This window comes from Aptenodytes patagonicus, chromosome 2, assembly GCF_965638725.1.
Source record: "Aptenodytes patagonicus chromosome 2, bAptPat1.pri.cur, whole genome shotgun sequence".
In the NCBI taxonomy this organism is placed as follows: domain Eukaryota; kingdom Metazoa; phylum Chordata; class Aves; order Sphenisciformes; family Spheniscidae; genus Aptenodytes; species Aptenodytes patagonicus.
Window position 1 is genome coordinate 100679278 of NC_134950.1, and position 22893 is coordinate 100702170.

Genomic DNA, 22893 nt, shown 5'->3' on the forward strand with positions numbered 1-22893 from the left:
GGCATTCCCAATGAGAGTGAGCTAATTCTCTTAACAGGAATGTCAATGTAGGAGGGCTATTAATCAATGTATACAACAAAAAGCTGGGAAGAACAGAAGAGAGTTGTATATCACAAATACTTACAATGCTGGCAAACTACAGCTCGATAACCACGATGGGTGAGAGTGAAATTCTTTGGGGTTAGCTTAAAAGGAATAAACATCAAAACAAAACAGTAACACCGCGGAGTTGAAGAGTTTGAAGTGGAATAACTAATAGGTGAAACATTTTCACGGTAAATGTATTTTCAGTATATTTTAACAATCCAGATTTTAATTATACAGCCAGATATTCAGAGTTTGAAGCCCTGAAATAAGTAAAACGACAATTTTTGGGCTGTTGTCCACATAGCAGAGGTTTCAAGCTGGTAAATGCTCCTAGCTTATCTTTCTGTTCACTGAAGATTTGAGCACTATAAGGAATCTAGGAACTAGTGACTGTAAACGACATGACTTCAACATGCTATTAAGGGAAAGTGCTGCTACAAGGGTAGCAGATTCAGAGGAAGCAACATACCGGAACTTAAGAAACCCAATGAACATTTTGGGTGGTAAGAAACATTAAAAATGCGAACATGTAAGAAGATAGGTGACTCTTCGGAAAGCAGAGTCAGTAGGGAATATCAGGTTACAGTTCTTCAGAAGGAGAGTAAAAGGGGCTTGGTTGTTGTTGGAATGTCTTCTTTCATTTTGTTTTCAGGAAATTATATTTTTTGTAGGTTAAAATAAGAAAACATTGTTATTTCACCTTTGGAGAAATCTACCTTTTTGCCCCACTGATCGTTTGAATTTCTGAAAAATCAGCTGGTCTCAAAAATGCAGTCTTTTCTCAGGAGATAACTGTTCCAAGAGATATGTCAAATAATGGAGTATTTGACTGCATCATTTACTGCAGACAACATAACCTATGTGCCTATGTTGTAAACTGCCTGGAGAGGAAACTTGGCCTCATATAACTGTTTTGAGCATCTAGTTCAAACAGGAAAGGGGCATTGATCCTCATTTAGGGATCTTGAGGCATTATTGGAATAAAAAAAAAAGATTTTAGGAAATCACCAACGGAATAACATTCATGAGAAGGCTTTCATTTCAACCTATGTCACGCAGATTTTGTGATCTCATTGGAGAGACCTTAAATGTGTGCAAAGTTGAGATAAATGTGTCTTGGTTCAGATAAATGTTTTTGGAGGCCAGACCGTGACTCCTGTACAAGTTGAGCCTTTTAGGGACTCTTACAGAGCCTGCAGGCTCCTCTTCTGCAGTTTTCAGGATGATTGCTACAAGGGACTCGGAGGAGCCGTTCAACTTGGCAGTGACTCGCGCTGAGCTAAAAGCTTCTGGGAGCATTCCTGGGAACCTCTGATACTCTGAAGAGACTCTAGCGAGAGACAACACTGGGGCTGGGATGGTTGCCCAGATTATAAACTATGCAGGAATTTCTGTACAGCTGATAAACTCTGTGCAGGACCCTGCGAAGTATATACATTTTGTAACTATACCTATAAGCTCTCAGAAGTATCTTTGGGACAGCAACCACTGGTATACAGTACTCGCGAGCTCTGCCCCCTCCCACACTGGGCACATGGTTTGACTATGAGAATTATTTGAGGAATTGCTTGCTGTTTCCCACCCTCCCTGCCCTCCCCCCCCCCCCCCCCCCGCTATATGTTTTTAACCAGCAGAGGGAAACAGAGGGGCTCAAGAATTAGAGGACTCGTGTGTGATAAACGATGAAGACTCTGCAAAGAATATATCCTACTATATAAACAAAAAAAAAGGGCTGAAGCCGTAATGCAGCAAGGGAGGCAAAGTCTCTTAAATATGACTTAAGTTTGCAAAATTATAGGGGTGTATTAAAAAAAAGTATGATTTGAGCCGTGTCTGGAGATGGATCGCCTTGGAGGTGAGGGAGGTGGTAGTGCCTCTGTATGTAACTATCATGTTTACTTCTGGGCATAGTGTTACTGCTGGGGACAGACTGGCAAAAGGAGCAGGATTCAGAGAGTAGCAGCAAAAGCGATTGTGGGAGGGCAGAGGTGGTCTTGGCTGGGACTCTCTCTGGGCTAACCTGCTTTGCATTTACCAGCAGGCAAAGGGTGTTCATCTGTGCAGTTATTGCAAAGTAGCTGGTGTCCTGTAAATCCACACCCTTGACTGCCCCACCATAACATGTTCACGAAGACGTACCCTCAAGCACGTAGCTAACTTTAAATGTATGGTTCAGAATCATTAAGAAAACAGGATAACCTTAAATCAGACACCAAGTTTACACACCTAGCTGAAGATGGGCCAAATGAGGGAGAGAAATTACTTAATATTTATGTCCTAAGAAATGAGATGTATCATGGAAAGGGGAGAGACAGATTAAATGGCAGGAAAACCATCTGGTAATCCCATTTTTGTAGCTTGTCATATTTTTCAGATCTGTTATGCATATGAGTGTGTGAAATAATCTCCTGAGGTTGGTGGGAGATGTCCTATCACTTCAGATTTTTAACACCAGAGTGGGTTGGTTCACAGAGAGTTTATGAAATGAGAAGGGTTTTAGTCAGCCTGTGTTGCTAAACAAGTATGAAAAAAATGTAGATAGAATCATGGATTTATTTTTTTTTATATTAATACTGTTTTCTCTTGTCCTTGATATGTGGAATTGTTGCTTTTCTGAGTCCTTTGCTAAGCCTTGGGAAAAGAGAGTATTCTGTATTACTTTAATAGTAATAATACTTGTACTTCACTGTGTCATCACTGTTCTGCGAGATAAAAGAATATTTTTTACTTTCCCTATTCTACAGGCAGAAGATCGGAGGGAGTGAGGATGTCACAGGACTAAGACGAAGACAGAGGGACTCAAAACCAGGTTAGAATTGTGGCAGAAGCAGTGAAGTCTTTAACAGATCGGTTTGTGTAACAACCTTTCCAGCTTGGAGAAGGATAATTTAGGGGGAATATGATAGATGTCTGCAAAGTTCTGGGTAGCATGGAGAGTTTGGGTAGGAACTGGCCGTTCTCTGTCTTGATGCAAGAACTGGGAACATTGAATGAAGCAGACAGGATGAGGTGATTCTTCTTGCATCAGGGACTTGACCTGTGCAGTGTGACACAGCAGGCTGTGGATGCGTACAGTTTACACATGCTGATGGAGGAGACCGTACAAGTCTTGGGAGATAAATCCATTGAGGGTTACTAAATGGGCAGAAACCACATCCTGCTCAGGATAGTCCCTAAAGGTGGGAGGCTCAAAGTCCCTCCAGTGGGAGACTGGAGAATGTGTGGAGGAAGTAGTATATAATGCTCATGTCTACTTAAGGATCTGCTTATGACCACTGTTGTCCTATGGCCACTGTGTGGCCATTCTTACGTCCTGTTGCGCAAAGAAGACGAGAATATAAACTGTGAAAAATCTATAGTGAGGAACCATTTCAGAATTAGCATCTCTTGAGTAGGAACAGCTTGTCATGAGATGGTCCTGCCCCCAGGTGTCCACCCCACTTTCTTGGCTATACTTGACCTCATGGCAGAACAATCCATGCAAGAGCGAGTCTATCCCTGTGTCCTGGTTTCGGCTGGGATAGAGTTAATTTTCTTCCTAGTAGCTGGTACAGTGCTGTGTTTTGGATTTAGGATGAGAACAAAGTTGATAACACACCGATGTTTTAGTTGTTGCTAGGTAATGCTTACACTAGCCAAGGACTTTTCAGCTTCCCATGCTCTACTGACTGAGAAGGCTGGAGGTGCACAAGGAGCTGGGAGGGGGCACAGCCAGGACAGCTGACCCAAACTGGCCAAAGGGACGTTCCATACCATGTGACATCATCCTCAGTACATAAACTGGGGGAAAGCTGGCTGGGGGGGGCTGCTGCTCGGGGACTGGCTGGGCATCGGTCGGCGGGTGGTGAGCAATTGCATTGTGCATCACTTGCTCTGTATATTATTATTATTATCATATTATTATCATTTTATTTCAATTATTAAACTGTTTTTATCTCAACCCACGAGTTTTTCTCACTTGCGCTCTTCCAATTCTCTCCCCCATCCCACCGGGTGGGGGGGAGTGAGCGAGTGGCTGCGTGGTGCTTAGTTGCCAACTGAGATTAAACCACGACACCCTGCGATAGAACCTACACTTCACAAGGGTTTGAATTTTATGATTTTTGGAGAGGCCCTGTGGCAAAAGACACAGGCTTTGGGAGAAGGCTGAAGATGTGCTTTCAGCGGGTGGGTGTTTCTGGTGCCCAGCTAAGTTCCTTTTGAGAAAACTGCTTTCACACTGTTGTGTTTTTCTTGTAATTGCTATGTGCCAGGGCTTCTAGAGCTTTGAACAGGTATCTTTCATTACCTTAAGCATAAATAAATGAATTATATCACATGAGGATGATATGAGAGCAGATCCAAAGTAGGAAGACTGGAATAAATGAGAGCAGTCCAGTGGAAAAAGTGGGCAGGGTGAAAGACATAGACATGATACGACATTTCAGTCAATACGGGAACAGTTATTGCCCCTGCTGAAGGGTAAAGAGAGAACATGAGGATCTGGAAAATCTCTGAAGGAAAGATGCTGGCTCTGTGCAGTAAGAAGTCAAAGTGATGCCAGTCTAGTTACGAAATGGTCTGCACAAGCAGAAATAACTCTGATTTAAAGTAATATACTACCTCAGACTTCCTGTCACTTTTCCCAGGACTTTTTTTTTAAAAAACTATGGACTTTCAGGGTTCTTTGGACATACCTCTGTGGCCTTGCAGAAGAAACGGGAAAAATACCCCCTCAGCTTGTAATTGGATGGAAGGTAAACATTTACTATGCTCAGCCAGGTTGTTGGTCAAAGCCTTGCAGACTGAGGACTTCTTACCCTCCAGGCAATTCACTGTCATGCCTGCAGTCCATCTATGCCTGAGGATTTTCCAACTGACCATGACTATGGATCAAATCTAAGGGGACATAGCAATTCCTTCATACCAATGTTATCCTACTTAAATTTTTGTTTGATGTTTATGCACCATTCAAAGTTGCCATTCCTGTACTGCAGATGACTGCAGTTTTGTGGCATACGATACCTTTTGAAAACAAAGACATATAGCTCTTTTCCGTGTAAAAGATGCCTGTATTTCAGGACTATTACTCTATTTCTGGTTAATACTGTATTAGTTACCAGTTTTCTTTTTGATAGTACAGTGAAAATATAGATACAAAATAACTCTCGTCTTGGACATAAAGCAACTTGCACTTACATCTGTCTTGAAACCAAGGCATGAGCCCAGATTTACCAATATTGGCTGAATTTGGTAAGCTTCAGTTCTGAATTTGCATGAGAGCTTTGGGGCCAAGGCCCATGTGTGTAATATTTTGTGAAAAGGTAGAGACAGTGAAGGTAGAAAATAGCTGTTATTCATATCTTGCGCTTTTTCTCAACAAAAGATAAAAGATTTTTAGTGTGTGAACAAAACGTGCAGGCTTGGCAGCAGGATTGAGCACATTGGCTCTGAAGGTCTGGTAGGTCAATGATCCATGAGGTAGGAAGGATTTGTTCAATAGACCAGAACAGCTCAGTTGGGGCCATTAAAGGACTTAGGAGTCAAAAATCCATGTTTTCAATTCTTAGGTCTGTTCAAACAGGTAAGCAGCCCATTCTAGCCCATTTCCCTCCTCCCCTAAAAACTCGTTGCGCTTATCAAAATATGTATAGCATTGATCAGAGAGGCTGTAACAGGCTTTAGAAACCATACTGCCTTATATGCAGGTAAGACGCTTTAAGAAAGGTCAAGAGTTATTTCCCAACCCTAAGTGTTTACATGATAGATGCTAATCTAATGTCTAGACCATAACGCCCTTAACAGACAGAAAAAAACCTGGCAAGTGAACTCCCAGATAAGTCTCTGTACCAGGTATGATTTACAGGGACAACATGTGTGTCTTACAAGGCCTTGTGGCCTCTGACTGCTCCCTGCTAGCGGCCGAGAGCCCTCTCCCAGAAAGCGGCCGGTGAATTCTCCTTAGGTCTGCACTGTCATTTTGGTTGAATGTTAATTCTCATTAACAGCGCTGCCTTGACATCCCTGGAAACCAAGCACTTTCCACAGAGTAGAGGTTCCCCTCTGTGCCCTGCTGGTCTACTTTGACCCCAAGATGAAGCGATTACTTCTAGGAATAAGACGGCAGTTCAATTTTCAATTTTCATTCGTGCTTGGCCCTTCTGCTCACACCAGCCATAGGGTAACTGCAGTGTCAGAGAAGATACATGGAGACCAGGACATGGATGGAGACCTCGGACAGCTTAAGACCACAGGCCATAAAGCACCTAACAGGTTGTAATAGTTATTATTTGAGAGATGCCTAGACCAGTTAAGCACCTCTAGAGAAGGGCTTAGCTCTTTTATTTTCCACTGGTCACTGCTGGAACAGCTTATGGGGCTAACTGTGGCTGTGGTCCATCCTGGTGTGGTCGCTGGTAGGTTAGCTGGTCTTCCTTCCAGATCAATGATCTGTAACTGACTGACAATTTATTCAAAAGACTAAATCAGTCTTGATTTTAAGACTTCAGAAGATTCATCAGTTTTCTGAATCCCTTGATGAATTGCTTTCCCTGTTTAAAAAAAGCAACAACAACAAAAAAAGCATCTTTTTTCAGATTTGTATCTAAGGACCTATTGTTATTTTAAAGCTATTGAAGCTATTGTTATTTAAAGAGGAACTTGATTGCTTCTTTTAAAAAATCAAGACAATGATAAGGTAAACATTTTTTTACCTAAATATCCCATTACATATACGATAAGGCATGACAAATGATTTGTTCAGCGACCCTACAACCCATACCTAGCCACAATGTGGTAAAATAAAGAAATTAACAGCAGCCTTTCCTTTGAATTCACTTGCAAAGGAGCTCAGCATTTTAGACCATAAGATTTTTCTCTTTGAGTCACAGTGTAGTACTACATACTTGCTTAGTCTTCATGAATGCTTTGCTCTCATTTCACTAAATGTTAATTTGCATGAGATACTTGTGGCTTTAAAGAGACAGCATTGGCTCTCTGTGTCTACCAATCTAATTTCCTTCCATCTGAAAACAATCACAGAGTTCTGGAGAACATCATCAACATCCCTGTTCTGACAGGAGATACACTCATTTCTAAGTGAATACACAAAAAATAAAAGATGTTAGTCATATTTTATTACGTTCACACAAGTGGCACTTCAAGTTAAAGAATACATTCCAAATACGTTACTGTTCAAATCGTGTACGTTTTTAACTTCCCTGAGGAAAGCATACCTTAATTAGCCAGCTGTAATCCAAATTATAGTTTCTCATTTGTTAAAGCTGTTAAAATACCTTAAATCAGCTGCATATGTCTGAAATAATAATGAAAATAACTGCATTAGCAAAAATTATCTGAATGCGAGAGGGCTATAAATAGATAGGAGGTGGATTGGACAGTCGGTGGATTCTGAGTTGGAATAAAAACATTTTACTTAAGCCAAAAACATGGCAACCAATATTTTCTGTTATAAAAATATTTGAGATGAATTTAGTTTTTATGAAAGCTGTCTGAAACTGAAATGAATAGCAGAAGTTCTCTGTTTATTTACAAGCCAGTGTTAATACCCGAAGTGTAAAGCAAAGCACCTTACGTGCAATGACAACAAACCTTTGGTTGTATTAAAAAATCCTTTTTGCCAGGGGATAAGAGTGACTGTATGTTCATGCTCTCTCAGAGTAACCTCCACCTTGGTAACGCTTGTCATTTGAGCAATTTGGATGACAGGTCTGTGAAGTGGATTACTACTGTCCACTAGAGGCTGTAATGAGACCAACAATGTCATTTTATGACAAATTGAAGGCTTAGACTGTAATGATCAATAATTGTGAAATTACTTTTCACACTCGATACATCGTCAATCGCTGGATTTCCCTGAATATGAACATTTAAAAAAAAGAAAAATCCAACTTCTTAGGCCTCTTATTCTCCCATTTTTCATAGATACTATTAATTGTATAAAACATGCAGTGTAGATGACACATTACAACTAGCGGATTGAAAGACAGTTTCTTCTAGACAGTGCCCATCTTGCATGTCAAATTGATTAATATCTTTTGGTCAAGACTGTATTCAGCTGGGAGTCCTATCAGTTTCAGCACATCACCAGCAGTAAATAAAAATGCTTGAGTCGATGTGGGTTCTTGTGTCCCACTCACCACTGTGGTGCCAGAGCCCCTGTCCGTACTGCGCTCAACCACCTGACTAGCATCTGTCACGTATCTCTGCTCTCTTCTCTCCCCAGGGGCAGGAAGGTCTGCAATGGAAGAATTTTGTTTTGGAAGTTTGCTGCTACTTTTGTGTACTCACCCCTTGCTATATGCCTTCCTCAGAGGGGGCAAGGTGATGGGGTTTAGGGTGGCTCTTAGCTGCTGTGAGAGTGCACTGCAAGTATGTGGGGGGTAGCCCTTGAGCAGGACCTGACTGCTTCAGTGCTGAGTTGCTTCTCTTTATTCCTGTTGTCTGAACTATCTTGGTGGCAGGTAAAATCACGTCTACTTTCTACAGCAAATTACTTTCTCTTCTGGCTTAGTTCTGCTCTTCTGGGTCAATAGGCTGCACTGCCTTAATAGATACTGAGAGACCTCTGTCCCGGCCATTCAGCAAAGGTCGTGTTCAGGTGCTGTTTCCCACCCCCTCTGCCTTCACCAGCGCCTCCATATTTTGTGGTATTCTTTGTGGAGGGAATGTATTGAGCCGCAGTATAGGCCCTCAGCAGGGGAGCTGCAGAGGCACAAGGACGTCTTGTGACATGGTAGTATATCCTGTGTGTCAGGCAATGTCCGTGGAGGCATAGTCCCCTCATCTCTGGTCTGTTAATGCAACCAACATATATCAAGTCAAAACAGAGGTGAGGAATGGCTTATGAACCTGATGTAGCTGGCGGCAGTTGTGGCGCTTCCCAAAGCTATGGGTTAAGGCTGCCTGGTGGCTCAGGAAAACAATATTACTTTGACTTACAATGGACTTACATTTTAGGGGTCTCCTTTCAACTCTGAAGCAGAAACATAGACGAACATGTAAAAGCCTAGAGCCTGGAGTGTGGCAAAAAATGCAGGTCCTGTGGCAAACACCATAGCCAGAGTGGACGAATACACAAGCCTCTTACATGAGCCTGCTGCAGAAGGGAAAGTTGCCCAAAGCTTGCTTCAGCATGAATGTGTCTTCTCTTTCTCTGCATGTGCCACACCTCTTGGCAAGGTGAACGTTTGAGAAGGAAAGATTCCTTTCTCCTGAGGTAACATTCTGTACAACTGGAATAAAAAAGGTGGCAGACGGGAGAATGCCGCGTACTCAGAATTGAACCCTGATGATGGGGTTGCAGCTTCTCCGGGGCTTTCACTTGATTTTCAGTAATCTCCAGTCTCTGGCTCTCTCCCTTGGTTCCTTTTATTAAATCAATGAACCTTGCATTAGCTGGGTGAAGATAATTTTGCTGTCTGCTTTGCTGCTGTAGATTCACTGTCTCGTAGTGCTGAGTGGCACGTTTGTCCAGACATCTTGGCCTGTTGCTGCTTCTGTCCCTAGACCACTCCTAGAACGGAAAATGATGTTGGATTTCATAGTGAACCTGAACTAAAGATGCAGAAGGTGCTGTGGTAAAAGATCCTTATGTTTCATAAAACTAGTCTATATTACAGTATCAACTCTAAATCAAGAGCACTGCAGCTTACAATGTTATTATTACATTCTTTAGCAATTATGGTGAACTAGTACAGTCATTTATAGAAGGGACTACTTTGCTGATCTGCGTAATGACAGGCTGAGTCCTAGGGTACTTTGCATCTCAACTCTAATGCTAGATTTAATGCTAAAATCTAATGCTAATATATAACGGACATATAGGAGATATACCTGCACTAGAAACCCGGTACCTTGGAGCTTATTGTTGTGGTGAATTGGTACAAGCTGCAATAAACAGCCTGGTCTGGATGGTCATGTTGCAGTAAGTGCACATCTGAGGCCTTTCTGAGGCCTGTGACCCCACAGTGTCCAGCTCCATGGAGCTGGTACATAATGGCCTTTGGTATTTATGCAACGTTTTTTGCAATGTCCTTGCGGTGGGGATAGGCTCTACCTCCCTTCCTGATGCCAAAGCAGAGAGTGAATGGCTCCTTACGGACCGCTGTCAGGTTGCATGCAAGCACAGCAGCCCGCTGTCCTTTGGCTGTATTCTTCCCATTCATTGCTTCCATAATTTGTTTTATTTCTCCAAGTTGTACCTGGCTTGGTAATAATTTGATGTTTTGTCTTTTCTTCTAAGACTTGAAGACCAGACTGAGCCAGTCCAGAAGGAGGATATTTTCTCTGGTCTCCAGTTTGCATCCATGCTTGTTATTTGCCCATCAGTGCAGCTTATGGCACTGCAGAGCCCCGTGTTGAGAGAAGCAAGAGAGTAACAAGCCAATGCTGGAGCACCAGGCAAGTGTAAGTTGCCTTAGTTGGGGGGGGGGGGGGAAGTTTGGGAGAGGCTCACAGCGGTCTGCGTACAGCTGGGAGAGATGCGAGGGGATCTTTGATGAAATGCGTGCTAAGGAATCCAGAGGGAGTTAGTACCCAAACATGCGTGGTTCAGCTCTGCCTGTCTTGTAGTTCAGTGACGGTATGAGTCAGAGCCTCTTTGGTCTGAATGAAGTGGAAGGTACTTTCTACAAAGCAACTCAAGCATATGCCAAGGATCCGGATAAATAAAACTAATTCAGAAAAAGGGAGTGGGATGCAGGCTCTTGCTGTAAATCACTTCGCAGTTCTCCACAGCGAAATGCAATATGGCATCTTAAATAAAATCACCCTCTTCTGACTCTCGCAGAGGCTGCTTCAGAGCATTCCCTGGCTTACAGCAGTTTTATTTCCTCCCTTAGAGAGACAGACCAGCCTTGACTGAGCAACTGATTTTCATGCATCCCTTAAACCAGCATTCCCTACCATTTCTGAAGGACAGCACGCTTCGCTAGCTGTCTCTTCTTTCCCCCTTAAACAATATAGGTTTGGGGTTGGGTTTTTTTTTTTCCCTCCCCAGCTCATTTCTTTCCGCCTGCGAAGTGCTTTGAGATCCCCGCGACGCAGCCTGCCACAGGAGCGGGGACTTCTGTGGAACAGCGGCGTGCGCAGGGATTAATCCCGCCGTAGAGAGCCAGCCTGGCCTTTGAAGTGTTACAAGGAGGAGGAGGAGGTAAGTGGCGAGGCGAGCCCCCCCCCCCCCCCCCCCCCCACGCCCGCGCCCCGGGCCCGTCGCCGCCGCCGCCCCCGGGCAGCGTGCGGCGGCCCCGCAAAGGGTTAAGGCCGCCTTGGCCCGGCGGTGCTGTGCGTATGCAATAATCTGTGTGGCTCTCTTGGCCGCCTGCCAGAGTGTTGCCTTGCCTCCTCCTCCTCCTCCCTTCCCCCCCCCCTTTTGCATGAAGTAGGATCCTTGAGCTGTTGCAGAGGCAGCCAACTGCTCCATATTTGGCTTCTATTACCCATTTACATGCTGGAGAGAGGAGAGGGAGCGAGCGCTGTACCGCAGACATCATTTCTACTACAGTGGTGGAGACATCCCGGACCTGTGTCACTGCAGGGGGAAGGAAAAAAACCAAACAAACAAAAAAGCAGACCCAAGCCCCGTGATCAGCTAGGAAGACATTTGTGTGCGAGTCTCTCTCTGACCCCCCCCCGCCAACCCCACCTCCACTGACACTTTACAGTAAGTGGCTTTTTATTCCTCCTCTGCTTTCTGCCTCCCCCCCCCCCCCCCCGGCTTCTTCCCTTGTTTAGACTGCAAACCGCCGCCGATTTCCAGCTGGAAAAACACGGGGCCGGGGGGGGAGGGGAGCGCACTGCCCACCCCGCCGCGGGGCTACAGCCCGCCTCGCTGAGGCCGCCCCCGGCCCGCCACAGCAAGGCCCGCAAGCGCTGCCGTCGCGGGCCCGGGCCCGGCCCCGGGGGGGGGAGAGGGAAGGAAGGAAGGAGGAGGGGAGGGAGGGCGGCCGCGAAATGGCCGAGGGCGCCGGCGGAGGGAGCGGAGCGGGGGTGCGGGGACACGGTGCGCCCCGCCGCGGAAGCGGGGGAACGGGGCCGGGCGGTGGGGCCGGGGCGGCCCCGCGGAAGGAGCCGCTCGTACAGCCCTGTCCCCCCGTCCGTCCCAGTGCTCCCCCCGGCTCCTTCCTCCTTTCTCACCCCCCCGGCCCGGGCGGGGTGTGGGTCGCCGCGGGGACGGTGGACATTTTGCGAGTCGCGGCTGCCCCCCGTGCGGCGGCCTCGGGGTGTGTGTGAGACTGCGCGTGTGTGCGGTGCCTGTGCGTGTGTGTGTTTGCGTGTGTGTGCGGTGTGCCGTGCGTGTGGCGACACGGGGTGTGTGTGTGCGTGCGTGTGGCTGCGCGGTGCGGGGGGGCCGTGCGCGTACGCCGGGCGGGCCCGGCGGGGCGCAGCGCAGCGTGGGGCCGGGCGGGCGGGCCGGGTACCGGCAGGGCCGGTCGCCGCCGCACGGCGTATGTAGTACGGGGCTGGGCGGCTGCCGGAGGGTGAATGAAGCGAGGAGGAGGAGGCGGCGGCGGAGGAGGAGGCGGCGCTGGGGCTGGGATGTGCCCGGCAGCAGCCCCGCTCCGCTTCACTCAGGGCCCAGGCCGGCTGCAGACGCCACCCGGTACTGCCGGCCGGGGGAGCGGGGGTGGGAGGGGCAGCGCCGGCGGAGGGACGGGGCGGGAGGGCCCGGGGGGAGGGGGGCGATGGGGGACCGCCGCCCCGCAGCCGCGGGGTCCGGCCGGCGGCGTCCGGAGGCGCCCGCAGGGAGCGGGGCCGGGGTTCCCCGCCGCCGCCGCCGCCCCGGGGCTCCGGTCGCCTCCCGCGGCGGCCGCTGCCCTCCTGCCGCTCGCCTACCCCCTTCCCCCCTCCCCCCTCCGCCTCGGGGTTTGCTTGGGTCGGGCTGGTGGCTGGGTTGTGGGCGTTTGGGTTGGGTTGGTTTTTGGGTGTTTTTTTGTTTTTTTTTTTCGCCTAAGGCATCGTAATTTACCGGCAGAAAACAAATAAATGACCCTTGTATGTTTGTGGGTGCTGAATCCGTCCATGCAATTCCTGAGAATATTAAAGTCTAAATTAAAGCATGCTGGAAAACGTTAGCTCCTACTGCAATAGCAATAGCGATAATAATAAAATGACAGAATTGGGAGCGATTTACATGTTATTGAAGAGGAGGAATTACTGAAGAGTAATAATAGAAAAGAAAACAAGTCGGAAGCCCGTTATATAATGCACCGTGTAGATAACGAGAGCGACGGGCTATTTTTATTTTGTTTACCGTATGCTGTGTAATAGGGACTCCTCCGAGCGGCATCTCTCCCCCGTGAGCCCGGACTCCAGATAGAATTGGGGAAAAATTTTAAGCGTTCCTGTTACGCCCAGGCGAAGAAATCCGTGTTTGTAAACCCTTCCTCCTTAGAAATGTTTTCTGTGTACAGATCGGCAAGGGTGCAGGTAGATGACCTTTGCCGGAGACCTTTTCCCTTTCATATGGTAAAAGAAATCCGTATTTTGTAACGCGGGTTACACTTTAACCTTTAGCGCTCATGGTTATGTATTTTATGCAGTAATGGTTACTTTACGTGTCAGATGTGGTCAGGCATGGCGAGTTACTCTGCTTACGCACCGAGGAGTCAAGGACTTTTAATTTCAGTTTCGAACGAAGCCTTCCCCTGAAGGAAAATCCCGGCTTCCCGTTAACGTGTTTCTGTTCGGGTGATGGAGACGGTTCAGTTTTTATCATACGGAGCGAGGGTTATGAATGAGGGAAGAAGGAAATTGAGAATGGCCGGGGAAAATATTACGCCGTAGTTATTTTTGCGATGCTGCGAGATAATAGTAAGTTGTAATTGCACGTTATTGCGCCTAATTTGTTCGTAAAACCGGCCCGGTATTTTACGGGCAGCAGGGTTTTTTTTTTGGTTTTTTTTTGGTTTTTTTTTTTTTTTTTTTAAAGGGCGGCGGTAACCTCCTCATTTTTTACATACGGCAGAGGTCGGTAGATTTTCCCCCGCGCTCGCCTGCCCGCCTGTCTCTCTCATCATGTAGCGACATGTCAGCGGTGTAGGCTTTCAGCGCGCTTACTCCAGCCCCGATCAGTCGTGTAATTAGATCGGGCTGCCATGGTAACAGACGGTATTCGCCGTCCATTCAGGTGTGCCTGCGGCTGGCGGGCGACCCGCCGGGCTACCGCCGGCCCCGCGTGTGCCGTGCTGGTGGTGGTGGTGTGCGGCCGGCACGGCCTCCGCCCCGGGCTTGCCGAAAATTGAAGGATGCCGGTGGTGGTTTCCCAACGGCTGAACTTCTCGGGAGCGGGTGTTCTTTGCCTACTGTAGTGTCAGGCGGGTGGGACGGTGCGTGGCACGCTTCGCAGGTTAGCCAAATCGTCGGTTCCGCTTGCGTTTGTTAGTAGCGAATTAACAAAGCTGTGGTACTTTGTAAAAGTGCTTTTGGCTTGTCAAAGCTTGCATAAAAGTTTCTTCGGAGTTTTCCTTTTTTTTTTTTCCCCTGGCTGGTTTAACTGTTTGGTGGCTGTAATGGTGTTTGTGACAGTTCCCATTCCAGCGTGCATATTCTAGGCCACAGGCTTGTTATTCTCCGCTCGTGTGCTGTACTTTACACCTTCTGCCCAGTAAAATTAAAATCGGTGATACCCGATATCATTATCGTCACTTGGGTTTGTTAAAAGTCTCTTCATAGTTCTTAGCAAGGTCTAGGCCCTTTTGTGTTTTAGGTGAAAGCTGACTTCATTTTCTCTTGATAAAAAACTTAAGTATATACTATTAAAAACAATTTTCTCATCAGTAAATAACTCGTTTCCGATATTGGTATGTCTTTGGATTTTTTTTTTTTTTTTTCATTTGTGCCCATCAAAATATTACAGCCATAGAGCAGGAGACTTTCTGCCACAAAGTTAGTAATACCTTGAAAAAATACACAGTCTGATTAGCTTCGAACTGCATACTGCTCTTAAAAATGTATTTAACCGAGGAATGTATATTTGTCTTCATTCCCAGTGTTTGGACACCACTCTTTTGAGCCACTTTTTCACAAATGTAGGTATAATTTTTTAAAGGCACCAAATTTGGCACTCTGTTCTAATGTCATAAATCTGGAGTGACTCCAGGGGACGGGATTGTGAGCCACTTACATGGGTGTATATCTAGAATAACTCCATTTATTGGACTTAATCCAGGCATGTAGTAGAGTAACAGAGCTCAGAAAGTGATCTGCGTATCAGTGTTGTTTTCTCTGTATCTTTTTACGGCAGAAAGCACGGTGGGCTTAAATAGGATTTTTGCCTGATTAAGGAGCTGCATTAAGCGTCTGCAGAACTGGTTGACACCCCTATTCCAGTCACTAATCTTGCGTGCACTTACACTAATATTGAACTTGGCCCGGAAGACTTCGTGTCTCGATGATGAGAAATCATCAGCACCCACAGCTCCCGAGTGTTTGTAGTACCAGGCTGGAACATAATGCAATCCAGAAATATCTCAGTAAAATAGATATTTTAATCGCTCTGATGGTAAAGCGCCGGAGCTGGAGGAGGTAATGAGAAATGCCTGTCGGTGGGTTCAGTTCTTGCAGTGACAGGCAGCTGGTGGTCTCGGGTTCGGTGTAATGAGTTTGCAGGTCTCAGCCTGCCTGCTGAGCAGAGGTGTTTCTCCTCAGAGGGGCAAGGGGACAGGGAGTTCGCGGGCAGTTTCCTACACCCAAAGGACAGCTTTTCAGTGCTGCGACTAACTCGCCCTTCTTGTTAGGAGAGAATATCTTCTGCTCCGCACAACTGCCTCCGTTTTGGGCCTCCATACTGAGGAGGTGGCTTGAAATAGAGGAGCCTGTTGGGAGGATGGGCTGGAGAGAGTGGAATAATCGCGCGCAGGACGACTCCTGTAGAGCAAGCCTTTGTGTGCCGCATGCTGCTTATACATATTTTATTGTAAGACAAATTACCTGTGTGACTAAGAGCATTAGAAAGTAATTACTTTCAAAAAGGCCATATATACATAGTTAAAAGACCTTGTGAAAATAAACAGTGCAACTTTTCTCCCTTGCCCTTCTGGCCTGATTGAATTTATTTAGAAAGGTTGAAAAAACTAGTCTTGTTTTAGAAGACGTTTACAAGAGACCTGGAATTTCATTTAACAAAAATTTTATGTAATAGATCCAGTGGCCTAGTTTCCTGTTAATTAAGAAAATAGGCACTTAAATGCAGTCACCTGAGAAGCAACTAAGGATTTAAACATTAGAATTTAAAAATAATTGTTTTAGTAACGTGGCTAGTAAAACAAAATCAAGGCCTAATTTTCCCCTTGCTGAAGTTTAGCAGCACATCTTAGTAGATGGCAGTCAGGATTATCATTGCCATTGTTCATAGAGTGTGCTGCTTTTGCTGTGGTGTACTAATTGAAGGGGAAATGCAATAAAGTATGGCAGGCTCTAAAGGAAATGCGTGTCAGAATCGCATAGATGGTCTTGAAGGACTGGCTGGCTGCAGACCTACTCCAGCGTGTGAGGCAGCTCACGCGGATGCCGCTTGAGAGAAGTCGGGCTGTGTGACAGCCTTAGCTAAGCATACAGGTCGTGAATGATTTGCCTGCTTTGGAGGACTGTACAGGTACAGCGTGTACAGTTCACAGTGCAGATAACAGATTTAGTTGTAGGTCTCTTCTGAGACTGCTGTAATCAACTCTGCTTTAACAAAAATGTAATTAGCATGAGAAACAGAAGTACGACAGGCTTGGCACAGGTACATATTTCATTGCAAAGAAATGACATGCTATGTTTCAGTGACTTCAATAGCCTAAGCTTTGCAAACTGAAAATCCTGACCTCATCCTTTCATTTTCCTTTTATGCAAGACTCTAAGTGCGATAAATAAATAGGTATTTGGACAAAGGCACTGTATTTTGGAGTCTTGTTTAGTGGTTCACATTCTTTATATAAAGAAGTTTTACTTGGTTTTGGCTGAGCTGATACGTGACTAATGTTTTAAAATGTAAGGAACTTTGCAGACTCCTGACTTTTGCAAAAAGACAAAAACCGGATCGATGTCCAGAATTCCTTTTTGATCCTAGTGCCTGCGTTGAGAATGTAATCCTTCATGGTTTGTTTTTTTGTTTTTTTTTTTTTAACTCAAAGCTGAGGTAGTCTGAGATGGTTGTACAACACATGCAAATCTGTGTGTGTGCATTGGTCCCAGTCTGCAAAGTTACTTCAGTACATGTCCCAGTGAGGGTTTTGCTGAATGAGGATTGATTAAAGAACCTATCTAGAGTTAAGTATGTGTGTAAATCCTTCCATAAATAGGAATGAGTAAGTATGCTCATAAACTGAAACAACAAAAATGCTTCTCAGTGAGGGAGAAATGGTCCCACTAAATCCTTTTATTGTCCCAAGAGTGATAAAAATATTTGGTGAGATTCCAAGTGAAAAAACAAAATGTATTTTGTTTAATATGTGATGTCAGCGGAAAGTCAATGCTGGCTCTTCGTAATTTTACTGAGCAAAAATACAGAAATAGCAAAAGAAAATCACATTGGTAGAATTTTCCTTTGTTTATATTATTTGGGAATTTGCAGTAATATGCATCGACTCTAGCATGCCACCATTAATGACAAAATAGTGTACAAGGTAACGTCACATTCCCAAAGCTGATGATTTTTCATGTAATAGTAGTAGTTGCAGCAGCATGTTTTCTGGATGATGCCCCTCCTCAGATAAAATATGTTCTGTTGGCAGTGAAGACAGTCATCTCAGCTCGCTTATGATTCTTTACCTCATTAAGATCATGTTTAGGAAAAGAGCACTCAGTTTGAATAAATGGGCTCTGCTCTCTACTGCGTGTGCTCTGTCTGCAGGATTAAATCTATAGTTTATTTGTGCTTGAGTGATAGCAAAAGCAGTCCCTCTCAGTCTTCGTTGGGATGTCGTAGCATGTTGTAAATTGTTTGACTCTTAACTGTGTTTTTTTGTTTCTTTCTGTGTTGGTTTCCATCTCCTCAACTCCTGGATCAACAGTCACATCACAGGCCAAGCCACATGGGCAAGCAATACAAGCTGTGAATTTATTCTTGACCCCTGTAAGACAGTGACCACCTTCACTTTTGTCTTCACCATACAGATATGCACTGCCAATAAGGTGAGAATATAATGCTTTTTATTTCCTCTAACAAGTGTACGCTGTCTGCTCTGGGCTTTAATCAGTGTGGACGCCTTACCGGTGTCTGTACAATTACCTACCCGTGCTACATTTGTACTTCCCTTGCCTGGCAGTAGAGGTCCTTGAGAAACTCTCATCAGAAAAATTCCATTAACTCTGGTGACTCAGTTTGGTGACTTACAGGACAGCGGGTTCCAGATGAGTGGTTTTATGCTCATCTCAGGTCAGAGCATATTCAGTTACTAAAAGATGATAGTATGAATGGAAAAGTTTACAGGCTTTGACTTTTGTTGTAAAATGCCACGCGTAAAATTGTATAAATCCTTCCTGCACTTCTATGAATGTTTTCAGTGGTTCTTGTTGCTTGCAGCCTGCTTGACTTTTACAGTGTCCTGAGTTCCTCCTGTGCACTAAACTTTGTCTGGCATAAGGATACTTCCCAGGATAACAAGTCACTACTGATGTGTCTGGGTGTCTTTTACTGTTTTGAGGAAAGTTTTCAATTCTTTTGATTTTTTTTTTTTTTTTTTTTTTTTTTTTCCCCTGAGATGCTGTAGCCAAACAGGATGTAATAGTGCACATACGTCAGTCTGCTCTCCCTCTCCTCTCTCTCCTTCCCATATGGTTGTGGAGAATACCTTGAAAAAACCAAATCTCAAGGCTCAACAATCATACTGCCAATAAAAAGAACATAAATTTTTATTTTATTTCTTTAATCTGATTGTCATTAAGCCAGCCTGGTTTTTTGGACCTGTTACATGATTTTTGAGTGCTTGGGATTGGCAATACTGCTAACGCTTAAAAAAAAAAAAGGTAAAGGATCGTAAGAAAATTGCCTGTGTCTTTAAATAAAAGAAAATGAAAGGTAGGTAGTGGTTACTTGCGGAAAATCAAAGGATTTTTTTTTTTCAATTTACAGCCAGAAAACGTAATTACTATAGCTCTCTGTTTATGAGGGGCTGATCAGAAGGTCTCCATTGCAGAAGAACTTTTTAATGTATACAGCATGTCATAGAAAAGTATGGAGCACATAATTTACATTTTATTGCGGCTGCAGGGAAGGGTGCTGTGCTTTAAAGGGAAGTTGTCTAAGCAAGTAGTTACATGCAAAGACGTGCCTGTTACGGTTTACAAATGAGCTTGGATGGTGGGAGTGGATTGTAACCGCTATATCTCTTTGGAGCAATAAGAATTTCTTGAGAGTGAAAAACCAGACAAAGTGCCTGTGTGCTGACATATTTTGTCTTTCCGTTTTGGAAGAAAACTGACTTGGTAGCAGCTATTGACTTGGGAGATCGAATAGGAGGAAGCTTTTTGTTATGATATTATCATTTCCATAAAGCATTTCGGTTTTTTTTTCAGAATTAGCTTGGGTTGTATGAAATCGTATTTATTTGCAGAAGTGATTAATACAGGAAAGGCTTATATCTCTTAATTAAAAGAAGTAATCGTTTATAGTGTATTGGTCAAATCCCATGAATAATCAGATTGTGTTATCCACAATGTATTGCTAAGTCACCTCGAATATTTTAGCATCTGGCATTTCCTGCGATTGCATGAGAAAGAATATATTAGACATTAAGCAAACATTTTGGATAAAAAATATAACCTAGTTAAGTCTGGTGCAGAGGCATGTCAGGAATATAGTGCTTTTCTCTTTACCAGTGCAGCTTGAAATGTAGTGTTGTATTTGTGGACCTTAGATCAGATTTGTTTTGGCTTCTTTTCTTCTTGTTGGACATTTTAGTCACTGAGTTTGGGGTACCTCTGTTGGCCTCATCAGTTAGTTCTCATTTTCTGTAGGGAACGATCAAAATCAAGCCCACTGTATAACTAAATAAGTGAAATAAAAGTTGCTGGGGTAGAGACTGCCTGCTTCACTGGATGTAACAGGTGGGAGCTCACAGTAGTAACACGTGAAAGAAACGTGACCTGGCGCCGTGCAGCGAACAGCCACAGATAGGTTTCACAGCTCGAGATGGAGCATCGCATGCTAAGACCCATCGTCTTTTCCGGCTTTCACATTTGTTTCGGGGTGAAGGTGGCAACAGCCCTGCTCCATTTTAGGCAGACCCGGGTTATTACCATGGAGTCTGTCAGAGAGACCGAACATCAGTCACATTTGACTGAACACATCCAAAATCAGACCTAAGAAACCTTACTTTAGGCCTAATGGCCATACACGTGCGTTCGTGGCTTTACTCCCATGAGGAATCGCATGGCTTCAGGGAGTAATGTCACTGTTGTGTGTGAGCTCCAGGCGTGCTTACCCTTCCAATTCAAGCAGCATTCATGCAGCGCCTGCTAAGCATCTTGCCTGAATAAGGACACGGGGATTAGTAAAAATAAATAAATAGAGATACAGCTTTTTTTTTTTTTTTTAAATCATGGCTTTAGTTAATTTTAGTCTGCTTTAAAAAGCCTAGAGTTATTGTTATTTGTTCAGAGTGTGCACTGCCTCCTTCCACATAGGCAAATGACTCCATGCTTTCTTTTAAACAGTTGTGTTGAGAGGATTTTGCATGAGACACTAGGCAGTTTAACAACTGAAGAGTTCTTTTTAATCTTTTCCACTGTCGAGTCACTTGATATCTATTAATCATCTTATAGTATTGGGTTGAATTCACAGCCACAGCCCATTTGTAAGAATTTTTTTTGCTGAATTTTCCATAAGTATGTCTGTACACCACTGAGTATGGCTTATTTTTTATGTAAGACAATTTCTGTTTTATGTAGACTTCTGGCTACTGCTCTCTGTAAGTGGACAACAATCTGTCCTTTTAAAATACTTTGTAGTGAACATAAAAAGAGCTAATCCATCTCTGTATTAGTGTGTCCAATGGTGGCTTTTTGACTGCCACATCGGTGTCCCTTTATCCTAGCTGGTTTTATTTCTTCCCTCTCATACTGTTTAGTAAGGCCTACAATAGCTGTGGGGCTAAAAGAGGGTATGCGATGGAGATGTTGGACGTATTAAGAGCACAAGTGAAATGGAGGTAGAACTAGGTATAATTGGATAGTAATTAGAAATATTTTTTTTTTAAATTGTTTTGTGTGTAAGTGAATAATTGTACGGTCAATTAAATGAAGCGACATGAGTGCAGACTGACATCTTAGAAATGAGGCTTTGCTGTCCCCTCAGCCCTACCCCCTCACCTCAGTCCTGACCTTTCACATTTTTGCTCTGTTGTTCCTTCAGCAGATACTGAAGGTCTGGTGTCTGACTGATTGAAAGTTTTGTAACACGGTCTAAGGTGTAAATGGAGTTGGGTGTAGTGATCTGTCTGCATAAAAACACAAGGCTCGTGTTCATAATGCAATATAAGCCAAGACCTGAGGTTTGATTCACCTTCTGACTTCTGTTTTAAAAAGGTATATCTGCAAATGGAATAAGAGACTTGCTGTCCCACGCACTGTAACTTGTTAGAGTTACTTTGAAGTACGGGCTTTCAGATGTTAGAGTAAGTATTAGAGAGACAGAGAACTTCTACGTGCCGAGGGCTGAAAATGGTGAGATGACTGGATGTGATGTGCAGTTGCATATAAGCCTCAGCATCTGTGTGTGCCCTCCTCCTGGCCTCTCCCTCGGCTGTGTGTGTTGGACAGGGACCTGCCAGTGGGTTTTGCCGTGCCTCGATACCAGGGGTAGGCTTTTGTTTGAAAGTTAACCCAAGTGGCAGCGTCTGGATTTGAGTGTTAGCTGAAGGGTCTCGTGGTGAGATACTGTGATGGAGGCAACCCCCAAGTTTGATAATTCATTCTTTATTTTCTGATCGGTTACTTAGCAGTGATAAACTCATTTTGGGACTAGCTGAAAACCTGACTTAAGGATTTTTTGAGTTGCTCTTTGCTCTATAAAACGTACAAATGATGAAGTGTTTCTCACTCGTATTGGAGTGTGGTTGTGACTGTTACCACATTTTTGTTTGTCAGGTACCCATGCGTGAAGGCTCTTGTAGTTTTGTAAATTTAACATTTCTGTGACACCAGCTACTTAAAGTTAGGCTTTAATGGAGAAGGATAATTACAAAAAGCAGGCTTAATCCTCCTTTACTGTGCTTGGAATTTTTGTGCTAGTGAATATTTTCTCATTGGTGCCGTTCCTTTTCAGTGCTGTGTATAGTAGCTGAGTAGAGAGTGATTTTTCAAATTAATATGATAGTAAAAGTGTTTTTCCTCTTCCTTAGCCCCTGAGCGCATCCCCTCCCTGGTACTGTGCTGTGTTCCTAGCTTTCCCCAGATAGCCTAACAGCACGTAGATCCGGAATGGTTTGAAAATTCACTGTATGCAAGAGGAAAAAAAATCCTGCTGTATTATTGCGCTAGAAGAAGTTGTAAGTTTATTCTCCATGTACCACTAGCTGTTAAAAACCCATAGCACTAATCGTATGTAATGCATTTTTATTTACAGATCAGTAGGCTCTACTCTTGACATATGACTAACAGGGAAGTCCCTCTCTTTAGCAGTTGTATGTCATCTGCTTCAGAGAACTAATTACTTGGCAATTCCCATTTGATAATTCCCTCTTTATTTTCTGATGAGTTACTTAAGAGTGATGAGCTTGTTGAGCAGAATACCATGCTTAATCTGTGCTTCAGAAACTACAGTGCAGGCCTGGGGATATCATTGTTTTCTAAATGCTGTTTAGCCTTGCCATAGGAACATTG

At 44.3% G+C, this 22893-nt stretch overlaps 1 protein-coding gene across 8 annotated transcripts in view; it reads left to right on the forward strand.

Annotated features, from left to right (window-relative positions):
• ATXN1 (ataxin 1) overlaps nucleotides 1–22893 on the forward strand; it is a 253466-nt gene that overhangs the window by 13289 nt on the left and 217284 nt on the right. For 3 of the 8 annotated variants that reach the window (XM_076330583.1, XM_076330579.1, XM_076330582.1), the window contains exons 1-2: nucleotides 11464–11749; nucleotides 18084–18204. The gene's annotated coding sequence lies outside the window, so the exon portion shown is untranslated. Of the gene's footprint in view, nucleotides 1–2831; nucleotides 2897–10312; nucleotides 10495–11086; nucleotides 11240–11463; nucleotides 11750–12622; nucleotides 12689–13778; nucleotides 13900–18083; nucleotides 18205–22893 lie in introns of those variants that run through there. The other 5 variants (XM_076330580.1, XM_076330581.1, XR_012994672.1 and 2 more) reach the window with 5 other exon arrangements.